Source organism: Malus sylvestris, chromosome 3 (genome assembly GCF_916048215.2).
Source record: "Malus sylvestris chromosome 3, drMalSylv7.2, whole genome shotgun sequence".
NCBI classification, from domain to species: Eukaryota; Viridiplantae; Streptophyta; class Magnoliopsida; order Rosales; family Rosaceae; genus Malus; species Malus sylvestris.
The window spans coordinates 21,511,668-21,525,944 of record NC_062262.1 but is presented as its reverse complement, the minus strand read 5'-3'; the positions used below and the strand labels follow the sequence as shown (position 1 = coordinate 21,525,944).

General features: G+C 38.0%; 2 long non-coding RNA genes across 3 annotated transcripts; one reads left to right on the top strand and one right to left on the bottom strand.

Moving 5' to 3' along the window:
• Positions 1 to 7,256: 7,256 nt before the first annotated feature.
• LOC126614721 (uncharacterized) lies at positions 7,257 to 7,887 on the bottom strand. Of its 2 annotated transcripts, none has more exons than XR_007620505.1 (2): positions 7,463 to 7,887; positions 7,257 to 7,382 (listed from the first exon to the last, which is right to left on the bottom strand). It is a non-coding gene; the product is annotated as an uncharacterized LOC126614721 (long non-coding RNA). The 2 variants fall into 2 exon arrangements; XR_007620504.1 differs by having other exon boundaries at positions 7,257 to 7,369.
• An 808-nt stretch (positions 7,888 to 8,695) lies between these two features.
• Positions 8,696 to 9,749, top strand: LOC126614662 (uncharacterized). The gene is made up of 2 exons (XR_007620475.1): positions 8,696 to 9,241; positions 9,697 to 9,749. It is a non-coding gene; the product is annotated as an uncharacterized LOC126614662 (long non-coding RNA).
• Positions 9,750 to 14,277: the final 4,528 nt, after the last annotated feature.

The following is a 14,277-nucleotide window of genomic DNA, read 5'->3' as shown; positions in this document are numbered from 1 at the left end:
AATTTAGAAACCACATTTACAGATTTGTAGAACGAAATGAAATCCAACTACGAATTGATTCTACAGAAACTCAAATCTCTCACTACGAAAGGTGGTGGGTGTTTTTCAAGCGACGACAATTCAGCAATTGGAGATTGAGATGCATGGCGTTGTCTTAGGCCATCTCCAACAGAAGGGTCCAGAGGGCCAGAGGGTTAAAAATTGTCCGAAAACCATCTCCAATCGAGGGTTTGGCCAGAAGGCTTGTGGGCACCATAGAATCTGAAAAGGCCAAAGGGCTAACCGGCTGGCTTATTCCAGCCAGCCCCTAGCAGGCCCAATTTTTTTATTAATGTTGTCGGATTTCCTGTCTGATATAACTGACAAGAATAAAAGAAATAGTGTCGATTATAACCGACATGAATAGTAGGCAAAATTTTGAATACAACGGCTAGCTGACGTCAGCTAACCGTTGTATTCAAATTTTTTTTTTTAATGAATTTAAACCTTTTTTTCCCTATAAATACCTAAGCCATTCCTACATCATTTCTCACATAATTTTCACTATTCCATACTATCTCACTTCATTCTATTTCAATTCTTCACATTATATTTTCTTACCTCTTCCAATAATATTTCCTTCAATTTTTTCAATAATTTTCAAATGACCTCATTTGCAATGAAAGGTAGGGCTTGAACCCGAAAAGAAGATGAAGTTCTTTGCAGGACTTATAGATGAGTCTCGGAAGATAGTGTGATGGGAATTTCTCAAACAAGTGAAGGTGTTTGGACTCATGAAATACTTAGATTTCTACGAAGGCACCATTCCACTGAATACCCGAAACCACGAGAGTTGTTCTTCAACATGGAAGAAACATCTTCATCCAAGTTTGAATAAATGGCATGAAGCACTGTTAGAATCTGCAAGTAGACATGAAAGCGGCGCCAATTACTACGACGAAGTTAGTGTTTTCATAGTTTATTTTAAATGTTTAATTATATTACATTTAATTTCATAAATTAATTTCCTTTAATTTTTGTAATTATATTTTCTAGGTACGCCGAGCAGATGAATTGTATATGAAGGGCAACTGAAAACCCTTTCAGTTTCACGATTGTTGGGAAATTTGTAAAGGGTGGGTGTTATTTGAAGATCCACCTCAACATAGATTAGGTCATACGTCGGTGTTCGGAACTGCATCCCCAGCTGTAGATATGGATGGAGATGGATCTCCTACCATTCAACAAACAAGGGTAGAAAATCCATCTCCGGACAAAGGTTTCTTACCTAGGGCTATGGGACGAAACAAGGCCCAAAGTTTAAAGAAAAGGGCAAGGCAAATGATGATTACGCTGCTCAACAGGAAGTGGCGGCCTTATTGCGATTATTGGCGGAGCAAAATGCCATTGTTGTGGAAGAAAGGAACCGTAGGCATGATGAATGGGCCAAACAAATACGAGAAGAGATGGATGATAAGAATATGAAAAGGAACACTACAAATTACACGCCAATGAGTAAGGCCTATTTTGATAGGGAACAAAAATTATGACCCGGCCGAGCAAAATGCCATTGTTGCGTAAGAAAGGAACCATAGACATGATGAACGGGCCAAACAAATACAAGAAGATATGGATGATAAGAATATGAAAAGGAACACTACAAATTACACTCCAATGAGTAAGGCCTATTTTGATAGGAAAAAAAAATTATGACCCGGCAGCAGTTGTTTACCAATTACTATACTCCTACAATGTCAGATGATGAAGATGATGTTGATTATGGATATTAAATTTAAGTTTTTGTAATTTTTAAATTTAAGTTAATGTTGTTTTTAAATTTAATTTGTAGTTTTTAAATTTAAGTTGTAGTTTTTAAATATAAGTTGTTGTTTTTAAATTTAAATAATAAATTATGTTTGGCCCTATGGCTCTCGGTTGGAGACAGTTTTTTGTGACAGGCCTAAAACGAGCCTTATAGCTGCCGTCTGTATCCTTATGCGTGCTAGAAGTTCTGATTGGATGGTCGATACCATTGCTCATTTTTTTGTATGGAGTTAATGTTTTCGGCAGTGAGCTCTTGGTGCAAGCACACCTTTATGGTCTCATTAGTTCAATACATATGTTGTTGCTCATTGACAAAGGAAAAACATATCAGTCTTCGTCTTTCTTCTGGAAGCATATTGCTATAGCAAATTGATAGGAATACTGCTGCTATATACTAAGTAGCTTATGTTGCTCATTGTCTCAAGATCAACCTATAGTAGTTGGATCCATTGCCAAATCATAATCAAAAGAATGCTACTTGAATTTTCATAGTTAAACATTGAGGACAAGGCTGATTTCTAAGGGAAGGGTAATGTTAGGATGCCAGGTGGCATCACTTAGTTAGCCCAGGTGACTCAATTGTTGAGTTGGAGATCTTTAGCCTGCAACCAGGTATACACGCTGAGATATATGCAGGTGCAAAGTGTGAATAAATATTTGATTGCATTAGTGTTCTTGTTAATATCTCTTGCATTTGGGTAAAGGTTGAAGTGGGGTGCTAACATGATCAAATAAAATTAATTTATGATATAATCAAATTAATTTTAGGGTTAAAGCATAATATCAATTTACTTCATTGTAGGTTATTGATTTTCTCATGTCCATTATTTACTTCTGATTTTCCAGTAGGTTTTTTCTATCATCATTTATAATTCATTCTAGCCCGCGGCGCAAACCTTCGTGCACTCAGGTGATCTCGTTTCAACCAAGAGGAGATGAAGACAAGAGAACAAGGCAATATTTTGAGTTTGTAAGTTGCGTCTTGTATGAGTCTTGTATTTGTTGTTGACCTTAGTGAATTATTTTATGACAATGTGCCCGTGGTTTTTCTCCATTGTGTGTGGAGGTTTACCATGTTAAAGAAATCCTCATGTATTCACAGTATTTCAATATCTATTTATTTTCTTATGCGTCGCATAACTAAAGCTGTATTTTAATCCCCCCAAGTCTGTGTTACAACCCATTCCTTAAGATATTGTATATTATTCACAAGACATGTGAAATGACCATTTTGCCCCTGAATGGGTGTCTTAATCAATTTTGAGCCTTGACTCGAGTTATAAATTCTCGTACTTTCTTAAGTTTCATAAAATTTCTTTGGTACGTTAATTTAATGTCGCAAATGAATTACGAATCGAGGCCTCGAGGGCTTATTTACAATTTAAAACAAGTGGAGGGGGCAAAACCGTAATTTACTTAAAAAAATTTAAGTGTGATTATATGACAGTCCATCTCTCATTCCTCATTTCTGCAAACCTCACTCTCTCTAACTCTCGAATTCTGTCATTCTTTCTCTAAGCTCCGACAGCTTCACCCTTGCTCTCACCTTAATCCCTTCACAAATGAAACCCCAAAATCAAATATTAGACATCCCTAAGGCTTAAGGAACACGTATATGGTCTTGCATGTTGCATCGCAGCACCGTAAGGTGTTCCATAATTAAAGTTGACAGCCTCGAGCTCTATCCTCGAATACTATGATGCGAGTAATTGTGTTAATTATTTAATGTCTACTTAACAAAATTATGCCACCTAGGTGAACGTACTTCTATTCCGCGATTACACTAGTTAATTGAGGCATTAGCCTAACTGATTCTTGATGCGAATGGTGGTTGCACTCAGGCAGAAATTACCGTGAGTCCTGGTGCCTACTCTTTCGATGGTCGTGGAGCTGGAGAAAAAGCTGAACTTTGGTTGGAACATATGGAAGATGTCGTTAAGGTTATGAGATGTCTGATGGACCAAAGAGTGAGTAGCCGTGCCACCATCACTTTACTCTAGGGCATTAGGCGGAGTTCTAGCGACTTCGATGGATAACCATTATTGTTTTGAAGATGTGCGATCTAATCCGGATATGGACACAATCAAATCTTATAAGTCTTGGAGTTTCTACAACCTAGAAATTGGTGTGCGCCGCAAGTAATCACAGCTCCTAAGTCGAATTCTTGTCAATGTTAGATTCCTTGAGACTCAGGATTGGATTCGGCCGAGTCCTGAATCAAGTAAAAATCTTCGAGATTGGGATGTGCTTTATTAGGATTTGAAATATTCCAAGAATCTAGGTTAGAAGCTGATCAAGGTCAGGAATGAATTAAATACATTAAATGAACTGGGTTCAAAGTCCTAAGTATGGTACGATTGGCCGAGCTTTACGTAGGGATCAGAACGATTTGGTGCTGATAAAGTACAATCCAGATGGGACTTTACTTTGGCGTGATCCGCGGAAAATCAGTCATATAAATAGAACAGGGTCTGCAACATTCAAAGCTCTTTTCAAATTAACACACAAATTTGCCCTGCATAATTTAGAGTTCAGCATTGTGATGGCCGAACCACCTTTACGATCAAGACACTTCTCTCTTTCGAGTATTTATGTCCATACAGTCTAGTACCACTTCAGCGCACTTATACTTTCACGAATATAATTGAGCCAGCTGAGCCCGGTACAGAAGATTTTTGAACTTTGAAATTACTAACAACCTTGTTTTCATGCTCTAAAGCCCAAAAGCTGAGACGAGTCCTTTATTGGGCCGTAATCGCTCAGATAAGAAGTCATGCCATGTTATATTCCTAATAGAGAAATGCTTAGAGTACTTTCTTAAAAGTGAGACTCTTCATGTCCATAAACTCTCCGCTACCTCATGTGTTTGCACAATGTTTTATAATGTTGGCACGAGAGTTGATATTCACTATGAGGTGCCATATAGTCCATGAAGAGTCGCATTTTTAGAGTGTATCATAGCATTAGAGTTTCTTTAGATTTGTCATTTGTTTGGCCTATAAGGCCATCTCCAATGGAGATGGCTATAAGGCCACAAGCCAAGTTTTAGCCTAAAATGCCACAAAACCCAACTCCAATGGGGGCTGGGCAAAAAAAAAATGAGACCCACCAGGCCAAAGGATAGCCAAAAAGTTATTGAGCTAGGTATGTTGAGCCCGCCCAACAACCTAATTATGAAGCCCAGCCAACGGCTAGCTAACATCAGCAGCAACGGCTAGCTGACGTCATTTAGCCGTTGATTTTTTTATTATATTTTTTTTAGGATGAAATAAAAAAAAAAGAATTCTAATTTCTCCATTTCTTACATCATTTTCACTCTTTCATACTATCTTACGTCATTTTAGACAATGACAAGAGACATTGGAGATGGCAAAGATGAAGGTGTGAATTCTGCCTAATATCCAGTCAATTTATTAACATTGGAAGCTGAAGGTAAGAAGTGTCATATAAATAAGAATCATATCTGAAATATGCATAACCAATTACATATCGACATGTGCCACTCGAAAATCCTATCCGAAAAATTATTAAGATTCCATAAAGATATGAAATATGGAGAGTTACTCATTTAATGACACATGTCACTCGAAATCCTATTCGAATAATTATTGAGATTATATAAAGATAAGAAGTCTGGAGGCTTATTCATTTAGCAACAAGTGGTACTCAAAACATGTCTGTATAACCTTATTTTAATATGTTAATTCAATTCAGTTAACCAATAAGTTAAAGAACAAACTTAAAAATAATAAATTAGTGAGGAGCTAAACCATATTTCCTTTCGGTTGGAGATGACCTAAATGCCAGCTCAGGTGGATGGATGGTGGTAGGCATTAAGGAAGGTGAAAGGTTAAATTTTTTAGACAAAAAAGGAAAAGAAAATTTAATAAAAGAAAAGACAAAATACACTTCAGTTTTACACCTAAGTTGTCACGTCATGTGGTAAATTAAAGTTAGTATAATAAGATAGTACGCATGATGAGCAATAACATAAGTATGATCAAACCACAGTAATTCGATAATTCTAGTCATGGCTGTAAATATAATTAAGGTATCCTATAATAGTACGCATACAGGTGCATCCAGTAGGATTTATAATAATTTCATAACTCTCAACATTACAACATTTCTGATAACGTTAATTATAGGGTAAATCTCAGTTTACTACTTTCAAGTTTTGTGGGTTTCAACATTTGGTACATGAAGTTTTTTTCGTCCTAGAGTCATACCTAAAGTATTAATTTTGAGACAGTCTTATACATCTGTTAGTCTGACAATTAAGTTTCCCGTTAACTGATGATGTGGCACTCATGTGGATAATGACTGGGCGCCACGTGTCATTAAGGGTCCACGTGGAAATTAAAAATAAAAAAAACCACGTTGAGTTTTGTTCTTGGATGTTATTTGAGAAAGGGTTTGTTTAGAGAAGGATTAGAAGTGTTTCGGAAGATGAATTCTTTGGGTTTTGTTCCCTCTCTAGGTTGCAGAAGAGATAAGGGAGGGAGAAGGTGCCGTGGGGGCAGGGGGTACAGGTTGCAGAGGAAAGAAGGGATGGATGGGGTTGGGGGGGGGAGGTAGAAGACGGGTGGTTTTTGTTTTTTGTTTTTATTTATTTTATTTATTTTTATTTTTTAAATTTTCATTTCCATGTGAATCCCTTAATGACATGTGGTGCCCAGTCATTGTCCACATAGGCGCCACATCATTAGTTAACGGGAGATTTAACTGTCAGACTAAAGGACGTATGAGGCTGTCCCAAAATTAACACTTTAGGTATGACTCTGGGATGAAAAAAACTTCATGTACTAAATGTTAAAAACCATGAAACTTGAGGGTAGTAAACTGAGATTTACCGTTAATTTTATTATGGCATCACGTAGAAAATGCATTATTAAATATATATGGAAACTATATATATATATCGTAAAAGAAAAGACTCACTCATAGTTACTTGCATTGTCGCAGCCGTTCGAACTAGTAAATACGAATCGCCGGTGTTAATCATACCTAAGCATAATATTGTGACCTATTAGTAAAACTCAATTAAAACGTTTGAATTTGGAAAAATAGAGTGCAGATTTGGAATCAAGGTGTTGAAATACCCTAAGAGGAGTCCCAGGAGAAATTTGGAAAAGGTCAACAAAAGCCAATTAACGATCAACAGTCAACTTTAACGAAATATTCCATATATTCGATTAAAGTTAATTGGAAGTTAAAGGATTATTCCAGAGAATATTCTAGTCGGATTCAGAAATAGGTCGGTCGGATTCGGTTTTGGGTTGGTTTGCGGATCAGGTTTGGATCTGGCTTTGGGTTGCGGGTCGGGTTGACCCGATTTGATCGTGGGTTGGCCGGTTGTTGTGAAAGAGAAGGTCGAAAAAATCCCGGCTCCGATCAACCTCCAAACTCCACTAAAGTGTACAAACTTTATATCAAAACGAAGCGCAGAGAACAAGGAAAATAATTATACCTTTATAGGCCAAGCCATGGCTGAAAAATAGCCTGAAAACCACCAGAAATTCGCGGGTCCACCATCGGAAAACTGGGGAGTGTTTCCCTGAGGTATCTTTGTATTCAATCTTCGTTAAATCACATAGGGAACTCATAAATTACACCAAGAAGTCAATAAAAAGAGAATTTAAGCATTCCCAAACCTTACCTTAGTCGAAAAATCGAGAAGTTTGCCGAAAAATCGAATCTCGGAATTGGGCTCGAGTTTCCACAGTATGGCTTCGAGGTTGAAGCCTCGTTCATGCTTTTCTAGTTTAAATTGAGGAGAGGGACGAGGTGGTGCAGGTTGGTGGTCTGGCTCCGAAAACGACGGTGAAACCACCGTTAGTGTCTTCTGGTGGATCGAAAAAAGAAAAAGTCGAGAAAGGGAGAGAAACAAACTTGAAGGAGAGAAAAAGGGGTGGCTGTATGGTGTTTAGATGATGACAGAGTTCGCCGGTATGGCGAGTGTGCTGGTGGCGTGGTTGCTTTGCATTTACACAAAGAGAGGCGAGAGGGAGCTCAGGGAAAGAGAGTCCAAAAGAGTCCGAGAGTGTAGAGAGAGGGACATGCGGCAGAAGGGGAGAGTTTGAGTGTGGGTCCCACTACACAAATCTGTAAATGAAAACAATGTAATAATAAGAAAGAAAATATGTAGGATAGTGAATTTATTAAATTTCCATTCGCTTCGTAGTACAATACCAATCTCCATCGTAATTCCAATTTCGATTTTGTTTGCGCTCAAGCGTTCGTAACGTCGAGTACTACAAAAATACGATAAAAAACTGGTTCATATGAGTCACGATATGATAATCAACAAAAGTTAACATTCTCGCCTACATGGGTATTTTGGTCAGTTCACTCTTTAAGTAATAAAATATCGTAAAATCAGGGACAAGTCCTAACAATTGGCCTCTATGTGGCTTTGTCACTGCTCACCACCTTACTTACTAACAATCTATTAGGTGAGTTTAAATTTTGAGATTTGTGTTTATCCATTAAACAGATCTCGAAATTCGAACTCATCCAACAACGACAAATATGATGGTGAGCATCACCATCAGTTGAGAATGGTGAGCAAAATCATTTCTCACATTTACTCTACCAAACAACAAAACGTTAGAATTTGTCATTCTCAAATACGTTTTTACCACACACCAAATGGAGAGTTAATTGTAACGTTTGTTGTCAAAGTTAAGAAATCAAGACGACGAGAGATTGGGGGGTAGTGAGGAGCCCAAAAACGATTAACTTGATTGCCCCCATGCATGGTTAGTGATTAGAATTACTTTATACAAGTTAAAGTTTGACCACTCAAGAAAAGTAGGGCTGAGTAATTTGGAGTGCTCAGCCACGTGAACGGCAGAATGAGATCACTCCTTCCACGCCAGCCAGACCCCCCCCCCTCTTTTTCCCTTCATATAACCCACTTTTCCCTTCACCATTATCATCTCATCACTTCCACAACAAAAGCCTCCCCAGCTCCCTCTCTCTCTTCTCTCTCTTTCTCAGGAAAATAACCCAATTCTCTTTCTCAGGAAAATAACCCAATTATTAATGTCCCGTGATTCTCGTCACCGGCGGCAGGCCTCACAGGTCCTACCGCCGGAGCTGATAGCCGGAGAACTGCATGACTTGGGGCATGACACCATATCTACTAGTGTTTCTGCAGCTGCATCTACCACTGCTGAAAGCTCCAAAAACCCTCCAACTAAAACGCATGAACAAGAATCTTCAACCCACTCCCCGGCGCCCAAGAAGAAGCCCCCGATCCCCCGACCTTCCGGAACTTGAACGGTTTTCTGCCCCCCCCCCCCTGCTGTTGTTTCAATGCATTTTGCCTTTCTTCCTTTTCTTTTCTTTGCTGTTCTTAATTTGTGATCGATGCTTGTATTTTATGTTGTTTCTGTTTTTAGACTATCAATAAATATTAATGTACAGAAATTAGGTTCTCATTCTTAATCCCTTCACCAGTCTCATCTTATCACCTCCACAACAAAAGCCTCCCCACTGCCTCTCTCTCTCTCTCTCTCTCTCTCTCTCTCTCTCTCTCAGGAAACAACCCAATAATTAATGTTCCGTGATCCTCGTCACCGGCGGCAGGCATCACAGATCCTCCAGCCGGAGCTGATAGCCGGAGAACTGCATGACACCATTTCTACTAATCTTTCTGCAGCTGCAACTGCCACCGCTGAAAGCTCCAAAAACCCTCCACCTAAAACCCATGAACAAGAATCTTCAACCCACTTCCCGGTGTCCAAGAAGAAGCCCCCGACCCCCGGACCTTCCGGAACTTGAGCGGTTTTCTGTCCTCCCCTTATGTTCTTAATTTGTGATCGATGCTTGTATTTTATGTTGTTTCTGTTTTTAGATTATCAATAAATGTTAATATGCAAAAATTAGGTTCTCATTTTTAATTGTTTTATTTCATTAATTGAAGCTTTATTTCTTTTTAATTTGTGATCGGGTCTTTGATTCTAGAGTCACCCTTATTACAATGAGTACCAATACAGTAAAGTCTATCTTGCCATAGGCGGCAAGGTTCTGTCCGGCGTGACAGTTATGATACACAAATCCCGTACTAGTAATAGCATTTGCTATAAAATTCGCTTCCGTGTAGACATGGTTTCAAGTGATCACATCAAAAGCCGAAGCCAACCATTTGTATCTTCTAAAATGATCCTCTGACGCCAAGGGGTAAGACAAACTCCTTTAGAGCAACTCCAGCCTTGCTGGTTGCTCGGGCGTCAGGCAAGGAGAAAGGGCCCTCGGGCCGGTGGGAGCAAATCCAGCGGGGAAGGGCCCGAGTGAGGGTGGGAGGTCGAGCGAAGGGGGAGTGGGGAGTCGACGGGCCTGTGGCCTGAGGGTTTTGTAATTTTTTATTTTTTTTGTGTCAGAGAGAGAGAGAGAGATAGCTTTTGTAATTTTTTATTATTTAAACAAACATAAAAACTATTATTTTTATTGCTTATTGCCAGGGGGAGGGTTCCAAGAATGGAAATGTAAATGACAATTACTGTTCATTAATGGTAATTACTATTCATTTAAGATAGTTACTGTTCAATAGGGTGGATTGAATAGTGGATTGCTAGGGGGGAGGGCTCCATGGGTGGAGTTGCTCTTATAGGATCGACTACCAGCTTCGAGTCACCTTCAACACACGTTTTTTAGGAGATCATAAATCCTGTACTACTAATTTTCTTTTTAGTTTTAGTTTGTATCCATTTATTATTTATTTTTTAGTCCATATTTTTAAAGAAAAACTAATTACAAGAGTTTCAAAACTTTAAATTTTAACAAAAAATCATCTTATAACTTTTATTTAATGATAAAGATAAGAAAAAAAGAATAAAATATAAATAAAAAAGACATAAAAAGAAAATCCAATCAAAGCGCGTGAAAAACAAAATCCTTTTTTGTGTTTTACCGACCTTCTTCCCACCTCGGTGGTTATGTGAGGCCACCTCTTTGTCTGGGTTCGAAGGTTTGGTGAGATATGAATGGGATTTAACTAAACCCTTGTTGCTTCGACTGCTAGATTGTTCAAATGTGAATTGTATTTAACAAAACGAAAAACAAAAATTCTAAAACAAAAATGATCAAAAGCTATTTATGTGACCTAATTGAGAGCTGTGGTTGATGGAGATTTGGAGTTTTTATTTTTATTTATTTTATTTTATTTTTTTTAAGAAAACCTCAATGGTACGAGGATAATTTTATTGATATACAAAAAGGGTACACCTAGTTAGGAGGGATATAAATCTTATCATTCTAGAAACAAAATCAACTAAGATAAAGGGAAAAGGAGGGGGACATGAAACCTAACCCCTCTAAAGCCGAACCTAAAGGTCTAATCCTACAAAACATAACAACATCACAAGGTTAAGGAAAAAAATCAAGAAAATAAGACAAACCTGTATGCCGAGATGCACATTAATTTGAAAAGTGGAAGCCAGGAAAACCAATATAGTCTGAAAATAAAGCAGCACGAACCGCAATTGGAGTGCAATTAAGCCATACCAAAGTTGGAGAAGACAAGCCCTTATTAGCAAAATTGTTCGCAATCACATTTCCTTCAATATATATGTGAGAGGCATAGAAAGCCTTGTTCCGAATGCAGTCCAAACAAATAGTCCATTGCTTACGAATAGGCCAATAAGGATCAAAATGATCGATTGGAGAGCAGAAATAACATTAAAATAATCACTTTCCAGCCAAAAACAAGGCCAACCTAGGTAATGCATTCAGCATTTGTAGTTCAACCGTCCTTGTAGGTGGTTGTACCGACAAAGATGCAAGGAGCGACATCTCAGATATTCAAATGGTTTTCAATTTGAATAATAATTTGTACATCCTGCAAATCGATTATTTTCTTTACAAATTAATTGCATGGGTTGCATAATGTCTATTTTATTTACTGATAATAAATTTCTCTTGATTCTTTAAGAACATAATCGATTGAAGACTTGAGATTGTTCAAAAACTGAAGGACATGAGTGAGGGTGCGAATATGGGCTCATATTCGTGGGTGGATATGATTAGTTTCAAAAATAGTATTTATGTTCAGTTTCAGAAATAGTATACTACTCGTGTTTAGTTTCAGAAATAATTATTGTTCAGTTTTCAGAATTAGTATTCAGTTTTAAGAAATAATATTCAGTTTCAAAAAATATTGTAAGATCGTTCAGTTTCAGAAATAGTGTAGTACCCTTCAATTTCAGAAATAGTATAGTACTGATCAGTTTCAAAAATAGTGTGTGTAATGGACGCGGGAGGTCCTGTACATAAGCTTTTATTTTTTATTTCTTTAATTTTTATTATATTAAACTTTTGTCCATTCCATTAAAATTTAAGTTCTTTTTCATTAAAGTTTAAGTCATTTTCATTAAATAAAGTTCTAGGCATTGCAGTCCTATTAGATTAGCAATGTGATTGTGTAGATCCTAACGTATCTAGGATATCCTGATGAGATTCTACCATATCTCTTAGACTATATATTATCTTATTAGAGTTGTAATCCTAAAAGGGTAAAGAATTAACCTTTCCTACTACTATAAATAAAGGCACAATGGGGTGGAATATAATACACCTCGCAATTACACATCTCTCTCTTTCTCTCTAATGTTGTCGCACCCCCTCTCTCTGTCCTTTATATGATTCAGTAAATTAGGTCTACAACATGTTATTAGCACGCTTTTGACGATGAGCTAAAGAGAGTTTGATCTTCAATCAAGGGAGTATTACGTTTTAATAATTCGTTTTATGATTTTATTGAATTAATCTACATGCTATTGATTCAATTTAATTTTTCTTTGTTGAACATGATACAATGCATTGGAGACGCAATTCTGGCTTTTAGAGAAGGATCTTCTATAAATTCAAAGGTTTAGTTGTTTGCTGCCAATCAGGTTCTTCTAAAATAAATTAAGATATTTGAAACGACTATGAAGCATGAAAACATTCCCCATAATGCATGAACCCCCAATATTTATATTTTCCTTCCGATATATATTGTATATGTTCATATAATTGTCAATATATATATACACACATTCATGCATTACACATTTATAAAATTGCTATGTGGAATTTGTGAATCAAAGCATCGAAATAATTTAGAAGCAATTAGGGTTTTCAAACCCTAGATGTCGAAAAAAAAAATAATTAATTAATTTCTGGGATTTTTTATGCTGAGTCTTGGCTCCACTCCGCGCCGCCGAGCTAGTTAGCTGGCCTGCAACCACGCCACCACCTTGGCGACGCCATCGACCACCTGTAGCAGCCCCGTGGGCTTGCTGCATCTGCACAGACAACCAGCCCTTCGGTTTAGATTGGTTCCTACACGGGCCTGAAGCCCCGAAGCCCACCAGCAAGCATGCAGCCTTGCTAGGTTGTCCCCATGCACACTAGCCCATTTCCAACAAGCTTGATGCTTGTTGGGCTCTGTCTTAATGCATCGGCCCACTTGCAGCAAAGCCTGCGACGATTGATGGGCTCGCCTACATCTCGGCCTACTTCCAGAAGCCAGGATTTAGCTGGGTTTCTCTCACCCAAGCCAAAAACCCGAAGCCAGCCAGTAGCTGGACTTCTCGCACACAAGCCCAAAACCCGAAGCCAGCCAATAGCTAGGCTTCGTCGTGCCCCACCTAGGCCAGCATATGCTAGTCCTGCCTCATTGTGCTAGTTTTGGTCCATTGCCAGTAACCTTACACTGCTAGGCTTCATCCCAGACACACCCTTCCCCGTGCCCAAGGCCTGCCCCTTAATGCAGCCAGCTCACATGAGATAGGCCATATTGTTTTCGACCCCGATACCATGTTTTGGCATCCCCACTTCTTAATCCTACCCAAATATTTTTGGGACAGTTTTTGTTAACGCTAATTAAGCTATAATTCACTTGTCACTTGGCCCGTCGCCAATCGAAGCTAATATGACCCGTATGTCATTATTTTACTACTATGATCAAACCTGAATGGTTACAATCTATTGAATTAATTAAAGTGACCAGCAATCCATTAATCTGACAAGACATCCAAAATTATTGGCCTAAAGCCCACTTTTGGACATTAACGATTCAATAAATTATTTATTTTCTTTGAACCGCTAACTCCTTTTCGTTGTTCCGAAGCACACACACTTAAGTTCCTGAAGCAACCCAAATCCACTACACTTAGTTGTATATTGTATTTTGTGTTCTTATAGGTACCTCCTTTTATGAACCGGAAGTTCATAATTAAACTCGAACCTGTAGTTTCGAATTTAGTGCCTTTGAAACCCAAAGTTTTCATAAAACAATACACCCATGAAAACCTAACATTTTTCATGTAAATCATGTCTTAGAACCTGCATGTTCTAACTTTGATATTTATGGAGATATTATTTTCATAAGCACTAATCATAATCTTGTTCCCTCCATTCAGTGGATTGTCGAACAGTAACAAGTTCGATTTCACTAATTTGGATGTTTCTTAATTGAAACCACTT